Below are 14019 nucleotides of genomic sequence, written 5' to 3' on the forward strand. Positions count from 1 at the left end.
ACCGAAACCGCTAATGGTTACATAACACTTAATGCAAAAGCAACGGTCGGGTTTGAAAAAGAATATTACTTGCTATGAATACAAACACTGTTACAGGAGGGGTGTTAGGGCTATTTTAGCTTAGATCATCCATTCATCTTACATTTCTTCTCCATCTATATCAACAGCGAAATCGCTACTGAGCGCTAAAGGCAGGTCCTGGCAATACAATCTTCTTAAGAAAACATTTTTTCAAACTATTTCTACTACCATACGTCAAGTAAAAGATACCGATTGCACGCAACTAATAAAATCTCTTTTCCAGGGACGTTGTAGCTAGATGCAAATTACAATCGAAAATGTATCAGCTTTAAAATTTTCTTTTGGATCCACAGGATGATCAGCATGAACCATCAAAGAGCCTGTAGCTGCAAGAAGGTTAAAAGCGCACAAGTGATCTGTCTTTGGTCAAAGGAATTGCTGGAGCAGTAGGACGCAGAGCAATATCTAGCAGCTGTAGACGATGTTCGGGGAAGAGAAAATTCTGTTTTCAGCACAGGGAGTGAGAATGAGCTCAGTCCGGCTCCCAGCAGAATCCATTCTGGTTTGGTTACTGTCAGACTGTGCGTCTGAGGCTCTTTGGATCGCAACATGAAAAAAAGAACAAAAAACATTTGCTCACATCTTGTGATTTCCACGAGAGGAAGAGAAGATATCACAAAAAAAAAAATCAGAACTGAAGATTTGGATCCGGGACCTCATACTTGTCAAATGATTAAAATAATAATTATGAAAATATCAGATTGTGTTTCTGCAACATATCGTGCACAGTACGCCATTTTTTTCTAAAAATACAGTAGATTGTACTTAATAAAAATGTACAATTCATCGCTGGTATAAACAGATGTGTGCTGTGTTTGCCTTTGTAAGCATTTGTTTAAAAAAGAAGTTCACAATATGATAAAAAACACAGAAAGCACAAACTTAATAATATAACGATACAAAATCAATACCAAATCATAAAGCCAATTAAGTACCTATCCTTTGAAAACAGTGACATTTGTATATACTTTTGAATTACAAATCGGACAGAGTAGTCTCTTAATTCAAAGATCAGATCTTGGCCAAAACAAGACAATTAGATGTTAGCTGAATTCGGAACAAGAGCCTTTGCTTCATCGTTTATTGAGCTTTTGATCAACGTCTGAGTGAAAAAGATTCGCTATTTTAACTCTTTGATTAAAGTTCACAAAAGCACCTTCCTTCGAGCTGGAGTGAAAACAGCGACTTAAGGATTCCTAACTGTTCCTAATATAGTCCGCCACGCTACCAACTGAGCTATCGAAGGGATCTAAAGTACTCCTCTCTGGCACATATTGCCCAATGTAGTGAAATATTCCGGGTGATTAAATTCCAGTTCGACATCAAGTTTCCAACTCGTTTCCTTAGTCTTGTTTACCTTGAATTTAAGCCACAAACCAGGATTCTACTGTATAAACTTCCGGGGATGTTACAAAATGTTTGATGGCATCAATCATTACAGGCGGAAATTCACTCCTTTTTTTCTCGAGGCATCATATTAAACATTTCATTTGGATCGAGAAGAGGATCACCATGAGAGACAGAACAAACTGTTTGATTCCGTCTTTATTGGGAGCTGTATCACAGCTAATGGATGTAAAGCCTTCAGTATGCGATAGTGAGTTCAGAGTTCAGTTATGCCAGGGAGTGGGAGTGAAGAGAACTGAACTGAAATTGAGTAAATTCATATTTAAATAGAGTGTAAATCATCAAAGTGTTCTGTCACTTAAAGCTTATTACAACACTACCAGGAGTGGGGATCGAACCCACGTGGACTTTCGTCCATTGGATCTTAAGTCCAACGCCTTAACCACTCGGCCATCCTGGTCTACAGCAATATGCTGCTCAGTTGTTTAACATTTAAATATGATTCAACAATTAAAACAAAAAAAATTAAACCAGCGCCCTGTCACAGAAACGTACCCCGGTCTCCCGCGCAACAAGCAGGGGTACTCAGCACTGTACTAACGAGGAGCGCTTGTCCGCAGCTCAGCGTGAGCTCTGTTTGCTGTCAGCAGACATTTCCTCATTTCAAAAGACGTTTTCGCCTGCTCTCAGTAATTAATGTCGGTTTGAAGTCTGTTCCTGTTGTCTCCACTCTTGACGAAGAGCAGCCTTACGTAGGAGACTCCCTCTCTCAAGAAGTTTGCCATCACCCTGCAAGAGAGAAGAGCCATCAACCACCAAGACACTTAACATTAAACACATGAAATGTGAGATGTTTTCTACTTAGCGATGTTATCGTTTCCACTCTAACTTCTTTGTCAGAAGTGGGATTTGAACAAACATCTCAAGGAGAAACTACAACCTGAACGCAACGCCTTGGACCACCAGCCATCTTGCCTGTGGTTCTTAAATGGAATGATATGTTTTATTTATTTCTACTTGATGATAAGGGAAAAAAAGTTAAATGTAATTAGGGAAATGTCTTTTTTCATGGGGAAAACAAGTCTAAGCAAATGTAAAGTTTAGAGCAGCACTCAATAAAAACTATCTGAAACCGGTAGCGCTTCTTATGCGGATCAGTATATTCCGATACCAGTAGTTCTGCAGAAGAATTAAGAAAAGCTGAACTCCAAGCACTGTGTTGCCATTACTGCTACTGTGGCTGTAGCTGCTATAAGATCTACTCAGCGGGCACAGAATGTTGTATGAGGTCGGACTGGTTTGCGATGTCTAAATAACAGTATGCGAATTTAAGCTTATTTAAATAAGAGTATTTAGAATATAATACATGCTCCAAAAGCGTTAATCCTTCAGTGGCTGCTATTTGAAACGCCTTCATAAATGACACGTAATAGAAATTTATGCAGCTAGATTTTATGCTTCACCATACATTGCAGTCATGAAAATAAATCAATTTTCTTTAACACCTCTGGAAAAAGTTCTTCTGTGGAGCAAGTTTCAGACCTCTGCGTACAGCGCCCTTGATGTCATTTTATTTTTACAGCAGCAAGCATCCTGAAAGTTTTTTTTTTATATTTTTTTATTTGAACAACAAAAATACATATAATACAAAAAAGAGCACATATGACGTATCAACAACATCGTCAGGGGCACGTGCTATAATCCAATTACACTTTCTGAAAAATCTACTGTCCAGGCAAATGTACATGCTGATCTACAGAGTTCTTTTCTGCACTGAGCTGCTCATTTGAAATCCAGAAGGCAACACAGACGTGCTCCTATACCAAGAGTCTTATCTGGACCACCTGGGTAAAAAAACAGGAAACCTAAGCACTAATCTATACTGACAGCTTTTGAAAAGGAGCTCTGTAATATGCACAAATACAAAGACAAGGTATACATACTCCATAGGTTTAAAATTCAGGAATATGAATGGTCAATTGTTTACAATTGGAGTTTTTATGTTTCGTATGATTTAGCGACTTTTTTACAACATGTAAAAAAAAAACAGCACACCTAAATGACAAAGCCTTGGAGCTACAGAGAAAAACAAATTGCGTTTAAAGTAATTTTAAAGGCTCGAGATAACATTGCACTATAAACGCAAATGTTTGTTTTCTTTGTCGCACTTACGTTTTGTTTCATGCAGTTTATTTCTGACACAAGACATAACAAGCTTGTGTATTTATGACAAAAAAGCAGGGCAACAATTTTCATTGACCTTGAAACTAAAATTGTTAAAAAGTAAGTTAAATGCACATAAAGTAAATATATTTTCTCATATAATGGTGTGTTTTTTTTGTCTAAGAATCCTTCATGAATGGTTTAACAGACACTTTGCATGATTAAAACAAATATTTACGAATTTTAACGTTTTATACAATAAAGTTTTATTGTGAACATGAGCCCTGTTTATCGATATCACCAATACAGTTCTGGATTTTATTCTGCCTTCCTATGCACAGATGAATTTTCTTTCACACAACAGCTCGCATGTGTGGTAGGGTATTAAAAGAATGATGTTGGCTTTTAATTGATAAACCATTTGCGTTTATACAAAATCACAATACGTTGTCGCAGACATTGGGACATTCTCTGTTTAAACACCTGTCGTTTTCTCTTATATTGGCTCCTGTGCTTCGGTCCATTTGAGAGAGGAGAAGACACTGAAAAAGTCTTGTGAAAGTGGATTTTGCACCTGCGCCAATGCTGTAGTGGTATCATACAGACGCTCATACAAATCCATCACACGCTGAAAGCTCCGGAAGGCAACATAAAATATTGCTCTGTCTGTTGGTGGATTAGGTATGCACGCTTTTTTAATGTAAAATGCAATGTAAAAAGATCAAATTTGATTCAAAATCGATTAATGTAAAAACCGATAAAGCTCATGTTTTTAATCTAGTTTTATCTATATCTAGTTTTTCAAAGGTCTTTTAAAAAAAATGTTTATCGCGATTGTGAAAGTTAGAGAAGGTGTACCAGCGGGTGCCTTCATATCGCCAGCGTCAGTCTCGCCTGTAGCTGCGAGAAGGTTAAAAGCGCACAAGTGATCTGTCTTTCGTCAAAATAATTGCTGGAGCAGCAGGACGCAGAGTACCATCCAGCAGCTGTAGATGGTATTCGGGGAAGAGCTGATTCTGTTTTTAGCACAGAGAATGAGCTCAGTCCGGCTCCCAGCAGAATCCATTCTGGTTTGGTTACTGACAGACTGGGCGTCTGAGGCTCTTTGGATCGCAACGTGAAAAAAAAAAACAAAAAACAATTGCTCACATCGTGTGATTTCCACGAGAGGAAGGGAAGATATCACTTTAAAAAAAAAAACAGAACTGAATATTTGGATCCGGGGCCTCATACTTATCAAATTATTAAAATAATAATTATTAAAATATCAGATTGTGTTTCTGCAACATCTCGTGCACAGTACGCCGTATTTAACAATAAAACAACAGTCACAACGAGGGCTTTACACGCAGTCCGGGGTATTTTCCCCTTTTATATTTTTCCCACTTTATATCGAACCTGTTATACTCCCAAAAGTGCAGAGTAGCTTGTAAATATAAATGTACAATTCACCGCTGGTATAAACAGATGTGTGCCTTGTTTGCCTTTGTAAGCATTTGTTTCAAAAATAAGTCCACAATACGTTAAAAACACAAAAAACACAAACTTAATAATATAACGATACAAAATCAATACCAAATCATAAAGGCAATTAAGTACATATCCCTTCCTTTGAAAACAGAGAACACCTTTATATCTACAAAAAAAAACGTGACATTTGTATATACTTTTGAATTACAAAGCCGACAGAGTAGTTCCTTAATTCAAAGATCAGATTTTGGCCAAAACAAGACATTCAGACGGGAGTTTAATTCGGAACAAGAGCCTCTGCTTCGTGGTTTATTGAGCTTTTGATCAACGTCTGAGTGAAAAAGATTCGCTATTTTAACTCTTTGATTAAAGTTCACAAAAGCACCTTCCTTCGAGCTGGAGTCGAACCAGCGACCTAAGGATGCCTCACCATTTCCACTACAGTCCTCCGCTCTACCAACTGAGCTATCGAAGGGAAGGTGGGAATACTGTTTATCTTGAATTTAAGCCACGAATCAGGTTTCTGCAGTATGAACTTCCAGGGATATTACAAAATGCTTGATGGGGCATCAATCGTTCCAGGCGGATATTGACACCTTTTTTTCTCGAGGGATCATATTAAACATTTCATTAGTATCGAGAGGAGGATCACCATGAGACACAGAACAGTTTCATTCTGTCTTTATTAGAAAGTAGTGTTTGTGCTACATTAATAATATTTTCGTGGAAATATAGAAGTTGTAATTTTTAAAACTCATATTTGAATCGAAATGTGGTTTTGAGTTAAATATTAGCATGTTAATGTAATCAGTTTGTGTTTGTCATCATTATATATTGTAACGCAACGGGGGCTCAAGCGGGCGCCCTTGCCGCATTAGGTCGGCCCCATCCCGACTGAGGCTTGAACCCGGGACTTCTGCGTCTCTCTGCAGCGACCCAGCCCGGTGAGCTAAAGAGAGATCTCTTTTCAGCCCAGTAGCTGTAGTCCTGCTATCACAGGGAAGGGCGGTGACGTCACCTGCTCTGGTACGCCGGCTCTTACACAGTACCTGTCGGCCGTAAGCGTTACAATATATTCCCATGTTACTATAATTTGTAGCTGAAGTTTACTAGTTTGAACTACATATTTTTCAGGTGTGAATAATTGTATATTTTCAGAATAAATTTCTAAACCAAATCATTGGCTTGATTTACTAGTTTCTACACCTGTAAGACCTATCTTTGATGTATAATAGACCTTTAACTACATAGGTATAACAGTCCTCTAAATGTATCCGTATAATAGAACTCCAACCATTATGTATAATGGACATACTGTATAATCAGAGATGTCTAATTGACGTATAATGATATACGTATATTAGAATTTCATTCTAGACCCATTACGGACCACATTTATATGTCTAAGGTATGCGTTTAATCAACGTACTGTATATTCTACAGTACATCTTTTGCCCACTGGGGAGACACTTCAACAGGTAACACCCTGTGTGAAAAATCATGAGCATCTGTAAAAGCTCTCTACCTGCCCGCTCTTAACAGAGACGTGACGAGGGTCTAAAGGGACATTTTGAGCCGTAGAAACATTTTATCATTCTGTACTTTCCTGTGCAGTCAGGCCAATTCCACTTCAACTGCGCCTGACAACGGAGGTCGTTTTGAAAACAACGAGAGTAAAGGGACACTGCATATCTGCAGAACATCACGTCCGAGTTTCAGGACAGTAACATCAGAGATTGGAAGCTAGGGAGTTTCAGGTCTGTTATAGGTTCATGAAAGTCATACCTTTGCAATAAATATTTCAGAATCCCAGTCAAATCCAGTACAATTGCTGCACAGATCTGCATTCTACAATAAGAAAACTGTCCGTTTAATCAAACACGCCGCATAAAGCATTTTTAAAACAGGAGATATTGTTTTGGAATGCATCTTTCTATAAAAATAAAATGATTTGAAGGGCGCTATAAGCAGAGGTGTGAAAGCCTGCTCTACAAAAGAACTATATCCAGAGGTGCCAAATAAGTCGAGGTTTCACCTCGTGAGAGAAAGCATCTCACAAAACGAAGTTGCAGTCGCTTCCATGCGTCATAACACCACTAGGTCAAACAACAAGAGCTGAAGAGCCGCTGTCGAGAGTAACGCGGCCGAGCTCTCTAAGGAGCTGGATTAAAGCTCCAGTCTCTTCATGAGCATCTGTTGGAGTCACACCGCTGCTATGTATCTCCTTGTTAAAAATCTTTCAAGGCATGGTGGCCAAGTGGTAAGGTGTTGGTTTTATAAACCCAAGTTTGTGGGTTCAAGCCCCACCTGTGTCTGCTTCATTTGTCACCACTCCCCTTTAGTTTCAAAGTCTTAAAAAAACTTGCAATGTAGGAGTCTCTATAGTAAGAAGAACATAACTGTCGCCAGTAATTAGGGTTCTTGCATATTCTGCCCTGTTTTTTATTCTACAAAGCCTGTCTCTATTCACACCCATCTTCCAAATGATCGCCTCAGCATTGGGAAGGAACGTGCATTTGGTATAGACCCACTCCACAGTCTGATCACAAACAGATCGAGTGAGCTGTCAGTCTAGGTTGGAAGTAAGGTTCGAAAGCACTTAAAATCTGACTTAGGAACGAGAAGACTGTGTTTTTTTTCTTTAAACAAGTAAACGATAAAATTATATAAGTAGTGGGACAAAACATTGTCTGCCTGCAAGACTATGTCATGCTAAACGCCACAAATTGTTTTCGTCCAGTCGTGTCAATCGTCCTAAAGTTACGGAAAATCGGATGCAACTGGTGCATTCAGCATACATTTCTTCAGGATAGTCGTATGGTTTCAAATAATGAATTCATAGGTTCGTGTCTTTTAAGCTTTGTGTTCCGCTCTCCAAATAGAGGCTTGGGTTCAAATCCCACTCCCGACATTTTTCCCTGTCTTACACTGTTCCAGTCCTCTTGTGCTCGCTGGCAATCACAATAGGAGGCAAACGGAGAAAATGCTTAGCAAGAACATAATGGACAGGAAAAAGCTTAGTGAATGCTTGAATGTGATTAGCAGAAGTAAGGTATGCATTCAAATGTTGAAGCCCAAATTATAAAAGCAGCAGAAGAAAGGTGCAGCACAATGCAATTTGTGAGAATTTGTGAGTTTTTATGCTGCTTGGACTTCTTTCAAGCCTACGAAGGGAGTCACCCCTTTTCATTTTCATTTTCAAACTTCAGAACCGAATAACAAAAAGGTTTCATGTAAGACAGCATTCCGTTGGAAATACCGGTTCCACAATGTATTTGGCGAACCTGAATGAAATATTTTAGTGCCTGCTCAAATGCGAGGAATTAAAAAAAAACCTGGAAAATCAACTCTTGCAGTAAATGTCATAAATTTAAAGCGTGTAGTCTGCATGAACAGAGCAACGCAGCAGTCTGTAAAAACGAAGCCACAAGTCCTCTTTTATCTCGGGCAGTGCATTCCAATAAGATGGCTCTGCAGAAGACATGAGAAATGCCGAACTCGTTGTTGCCATTATTGCTACTCCTGCTACTGTAGTTTTAAGCTCTAATCAGCGGGCATGTACAGTTGTACAGGGGCTAGACTACTTTGCGCCGTCCAAATTCCATTATGTGAATTTAAGGTTTTATTAATAACAGCATTAACTATACAATGCATGCTCAAAAACCGCTACACATTAGCTTAAAAAGCAGCCGTGTTTTAACAAAGTGTGGTATTCGAACAGTAAACGCTGAAGTATTTAATACTTACTTGTGAGCAGATCTTCCTCAAAATGGAAAGAAAGCTGAATCAGGCAAAGGTCATAAGGCACCGTTTCACTGTACACTATCACGTCCTGCTTGCACTGTCCAACTAAAAGCTTAGAGGGTTCAGAAAGGACACAAAAAACCCTTGAATCCTCAATCTTGAACTTAAGGGTCACCAGGTCTCCTCTATTACAACAGTAATATTACTAGCGTTGATTCAACATAGTATAGTAGGCTGAGACTTTGAATGCAATGGGATGGTGGCCAAGAGCTAAGTTGTTGGTCTTTTAAACCTACTGTGCCTTCCTTATTCACCGCCATGTTATTTTATCTAGCTCATCAAGTAACTTGCAAAACGTCTCTACTTGTTACTCTGTCTCAAAATTGTAGTGCAAAGTTATCTGTTAAAGCCTTAACAGAATGCAGAAATCAAATATATGGGATTTGTTAAGAACTTTATTGTCTTTTCACAAATTAATACAGAATAATACAAAGAAGACATTTTATAGTCTTATATTGAAACCATGAAACCTATGCACACATTCACAAGAGATTACAATAGAAAAACGCATTTGCTCCAGAAAATTAGATCACGTATGACATTAAATAATTTCTTAAAATCACACTAAATTGCGATCTTGAAACCAAAATTAGAAATATTGAAAACAACCTTTGTTCCCCAGGAAGAAAAGCTGTTTTACACTGATGGGACCCGGTTTTAGGTAATCAAGATTGGGAAGACAACTGCGCCCTAGCAAAGGAAAATGTTACACAAACTTTGGAAAGCACACTCTGAATCCATCCGTATATTTGATTTCCAAGATCCGTTCAAGGCAACTTGGCTCGTCACAAGCAAATCATTTCAGGGAAGAAATTCAGTTTAGTCAACTACTGGTGCATTCAGCACAGCTTTTGCTCTCGCTTGTCAGGATGGCTGAGTGGTCTAAGGTGCCAAACTCAAGGATGTGTGTCTTTCAAGCTGGCTTGGGTGTTCTGGTCTCCAAATGGAGGGGTGGGCTCAAATCCCACTCCTGACAGCTTCCATTTTTACCTCTCTTGAATTGTTCCAGTGCTAGCTGACAGTGAATGACTGTAAAAGCAGCAGAAGTAAGCAAGCAACTCAGTGCAATTTGTGAGTATTCTGCACTGTTAAAATCCATGGGTTTTCATACTTTTTGGAACTCGTAGCTCAAGAAGTGACTCCTGTTTCATTTTCTATTCACCAACTCGATTTGCATTCTGCCCCTCACACCTCACAACAGAATAACAAACGGCTTCATGAGCCAAAGGATTCCCATGCAGATACAGTTTGCACTATGTATTAGGTAACCCAAATGAAATATTTTAGTGTTGTCTCAAATGTAATGAATTTCATGAAACCTCAGAATGGAACGCTTGCAGAAAATGGCAGCAATTCAAAGCTTGTAGGCAGCATGAACAGACCAAGGCAGCTCTAAGTTACAGCGATCTGAAGCCACAATTCCTTATTGCGCTCGGCAGTGCTTTCCGAGTCGATGGCTCTGCATAAGAAATGAGAAATGCTGGACTCCAAATACGATCTTGCCATTCCCAGTGAACAAAAGACGTATAGTATACGTCTATTAAATGCATACCTTAGACGTCTAAATGTGGTCCGCAATTCGTCTAGAATGAAATTCTAATATACGTCTATTGTTATACGTCAGTTATACGTCTATGATTAGTTGTTCATTATACATAAATGGTTGGAGTTCTATTATACGGATAAATTTAGAGGACTATTATACATATATGGTTGGAGTTCCGGATAACTTTAGAGGACTATTATACGTATATGGTTAGAGGTCTATTATACGGATAACTTTAGAGGTCTATTATACGTATATGGTTAGAGGTCTATTATACGTATATGGTTAGAGGTCTATTATACGGATAAATTTAGAGGTCTATTATAAAATATTTTTATTTCTTGTCCAGAGTGAACAGAAGGAATCTTCACATGGGCTTCTGTGTTCGGTGGGCACTGTGTGAGTACAGTCTCCCTCTTGGCCCCCCTTTCCTTCTGTACAGAAGGCTTAGGAGCCTTGACCTGTTTCCACACTTTGCCTTTCTGGTGATCCACCAAAGGTTCCACTCTGAGTCGCATGCCCTTTTCTTTTTCTATCCGTTTGAGGTTGCCGTGTGACATCAAACATCTTTCAACCTCAGTGTCAATCAGTGTCTCACTGTGTAAAACATCTCCCATGGCAGTCTTGAGGTAAAAGCTTCTTGCTTTTCCTCTCTGTTTTACTGCCTGCTCTGTGACTTCAGGGGTGGAGTCAGCACTCGCTTGGTTGTGGCTGACCTCATCCAGGCAGGAACCCTTCCGCTCAATCAGATAGACTGAGGGAGGGAGAGGGGGCGGGTCTCCGCCTCCTCCAGTGGAGAGTATCAGCTCATTCACGCTTCCGGCAGCCTTGGGGAGCGGTTGTCTCTGTCCTAATAAAACTTGTTCAAGCCTGGTCAGGCGGGCGGCTACTGAATCCTTCTGTTCAGCTTTATCTAGCCCTTTCCCTCCCCCGGTGTTCTCATGGCACTTAGGACGCTGGTTGCGGTCCTGTGTGCCTGCTTTGGAACGGGGCTTAGCCAGCTCAGGAGCCTGTGCTCCTTCGAGCAGGAGGGAGTTAACCCTGCTAGCTCTGACGGCGAATACAGTCGCTTTAACAGCTTTTTGCTCAGAGCGACTTTGGACATCATACTCCCAGGCTTTCTGCGCGAATCTCCTAATATCAGTCATTTTCATGGTCTGTGCATCTGTATGCATTAAGATCATCTTTCTGACTGACGGGTGGAGATTCGCAATGAATAAACCCTTGAAATGTGTGTTTTAGCAACCATCGTTAAACTAGTACGAAATCACAGTTTTACCACAGAAAACCACAAGATCAAGTATGCAATCAACCCGGTAGATCGCAAAACATCACAAAACACTCAAGCACTGCTTAAAGAGCAAGGGGAACTTTTTGTCTTTCGGCTTTCAGCACACTGTATTGTCGTGTATGAAACCCACAGCGTTTTATATGAATTATTCCGCTTGGTTGACTCATTTCAGTCTTGCCACGCCCACCCAGGGACGCCAAATTAAATTTAGTGTGCTCTCTGAAGGCACCAGTTCTGTAGGGTTTTGGCATTTACTGGGACAATTATTAATTGTAGCAGTAAATCACAAAATGATTCTTTTAATGGCTTTAGAATCCAACCATGCGATATAACTCAAACAACACACACAGGTACTAATACACGAGGATACATTTATTAATACATAGAATATGCATGTAAACCTAACAGATCTTATCGAGAGGGTTAACAGAATACAAAAGGTATATATTCAATCAGTTACAAAGAGTTACATATATCAAGAGGAAATACGTTCAGTATATCATTCAATTAGACCGTTTCGTAAATGAACTTGGTTATAACTTCTACATTGGATACTCAAAACAAGTACATAACTCTTAGGAATTAAATTGATATCAATTGGTTGGGATAACAATTGAATTCTCGAGCTGTAATGCATTGAAGTTGAATTCTCATCCAATCTCTGGGGATTCAGATCTCTTGCGGGCTCTCTGGCTCCGTGCCAGGCTGTGCTGTGCGGCTTGCGATGGTGCGCTGCTGACGCTCACTGACCGGCTAGTTAGTGTTGGCTTTAACTACCAAAGTTTGTGCACAGGAGAAAAGATGACTGTGGGTCCCAGCAAGTCAGGAAGAGGACCAGTTCGTTCCTGATGAAGCGCTAGTTCTGAATAGTGATTCAGCTGTCCACAGTTCCGACCTGTTCACGAGGCTTACTGCTGATGCTAACCTCGGGTGGATCCTCTGGTTACTTTCTGGCAACCTCCGCTCTAGACTCTTAGAACAAAGGAAAGTTCTGGCACTCGAACCCACTGGCCGTTCCGTGGTTGTCCGGGCTGAGTCTCAGGATGGTCAGGAGGCGCGCTGCGAGAATGTCCTTCCCTTGGGAGCCTTCTGCTCCTGGGCCGTCCTGCCCTGGAATTCTCCTTTGAATTGTCCGAAAAAGTTCACAGAATTCTCTCAGGCCCTCTGTGTTGCCTGTTGTTACCTGGAGGAACTTCAGCTCGTTCATTGGCTGAAAGTTCCATGGGCATCAGAGTCCCACGTGGGTTACTCGGCCCTACCAGACCCTGATTGGTTGATCAAGGTGAGATATGAGTCACTTACTCCTGACACTTAGGAATGCAGTCCAGATGTCCATCTAGCACTCCCTAGACAGATAGGCGCCAATGGTTGACCATTGTTAATGATAGCCAGGCTTAGCTAAGTGCATCCCCCTTTGGGAGCTGTCCCTTATCAAAAGAAAATATCTTTAAATCAGCCTGCATGAATAGTTTCTCTGTGGCTGCACCACAGAGATGAACAGAGAGATGAGGCCTCATTTGGGAAAGCACCGCAACACTTAATTCTGTCTTATTAACAAGCATTGCCACTACACGGGTTTGCTTAAACCTTTGATAAAAAAAGTGATCTGATCTGAAACTACCCAGCTTACAATCTCTGAGGTAGTTGTCACTAAACTCGGACGTGATGTGGCACACATGTGCCGTGTGCCTTTACTTTTGTAAAAAACTGGTATCGGGAAAAGTTTCTTAATATTTCTTTTGATTAGCATGCAAGAAAATGTGATCATTACCTATGGAATTTCCCGCCAGCGTGGAGCTTGAATTCACAACCTTGAGATTCAGTGTTCAAGAGTCACAGAAGAGGTCGGCCTGGTCTTCAGTTTGCCAACGAAAAGCTCCGGCAGTGCTCCTCTGTAAAGCAGATTGTTCGGATCGGTTATGTGGGACGGCACTTCGATACTAAGATCGTTTGCAGCACACGCATGGTTTCCCCCCTTCACGCAAAAAACATAGACGAAGGAAGCTCTCTTGTCTTGGGCTGCTGACTCCCGGATTTAAAGTGCTCTGGGTGCCAGCTAAGTCTCTAACAAGCACACTATAAAGACAGGAATTACACTTTGCTCACGTCACGCATGGAATGGCGAGGCTACTTGTTCCAATATTATCTAGTCTCACCTCATATGGTGCCGATTCCTGGTTTTCATTTAAGAAAGAGCACTGCAAACACCGTAAACAGTGCAAGACGTGTGATGAAAGAAGTCTTTTCCCCACTTTGTCTAAAGCAGAACACAGCGGAGTCGTGCCGAGGGTTGCGAGATCAAGATTTCAGTGGAGCA

The 14019-nt window shown here is 40.4% G+C and overlaps 3 non-coding genes across 3 annotated transcripts; 1 reads left to right on the top strand and 2 right to left on the bottom strand.

Moving 5' to 3' along the window:
* Positions 1-1805: 1805 nt before the first annotated feature.
* trnal-uaa (transfer RNA leucine (anticodon UAA)) lies at positions 1806-1888 on the bottom strand. Its single transcript has one exon. It is a non-coding gene; the product is annotated as a tRNA-Leu (tRNA).
* Positions 1889-5448: 3560 nt separating this feature from the next.
* Positions 5449-5536, bottom strand: trnay-gua (transfer RNA tyrosine (anticodon GUA)). Its single transcript is given in 2 exon segments — positions 5449-5484; positions 5500-5536. It is a non-coding gene; the product is annotated as a tRNA-Tyr (tRNA).
* A 1768-nt stretch (positions 5537-7304) lies between these two features.
* Positions 7305-7376, top strand: trnai-uau (transfer RNA isoleucine (anticodon UAU)). The gene has a single exon. It is a non-coding gene; the product is annotated as a tRNA-Ile (tRNA).
* Positions 7377-14019: the final 6643 nt, after the last annotated feature.

The sequence above is a fragment of the Atractosteus spatula genome, chromosome 10 (assembly GCF_055471065.1).
Source record: "Atractosteus spatula isolate fAtrSpa1 chromosome 10, fAtrSpa1.hap1, whole genome shotgun sequence".
NCBI classification, from domain to species: Eukaryota; Metazoa; Chordata; class Actinopteri; order Semionotiformes; family Lepisosteidae; genus Atractosteus; species Atractosteus spatula.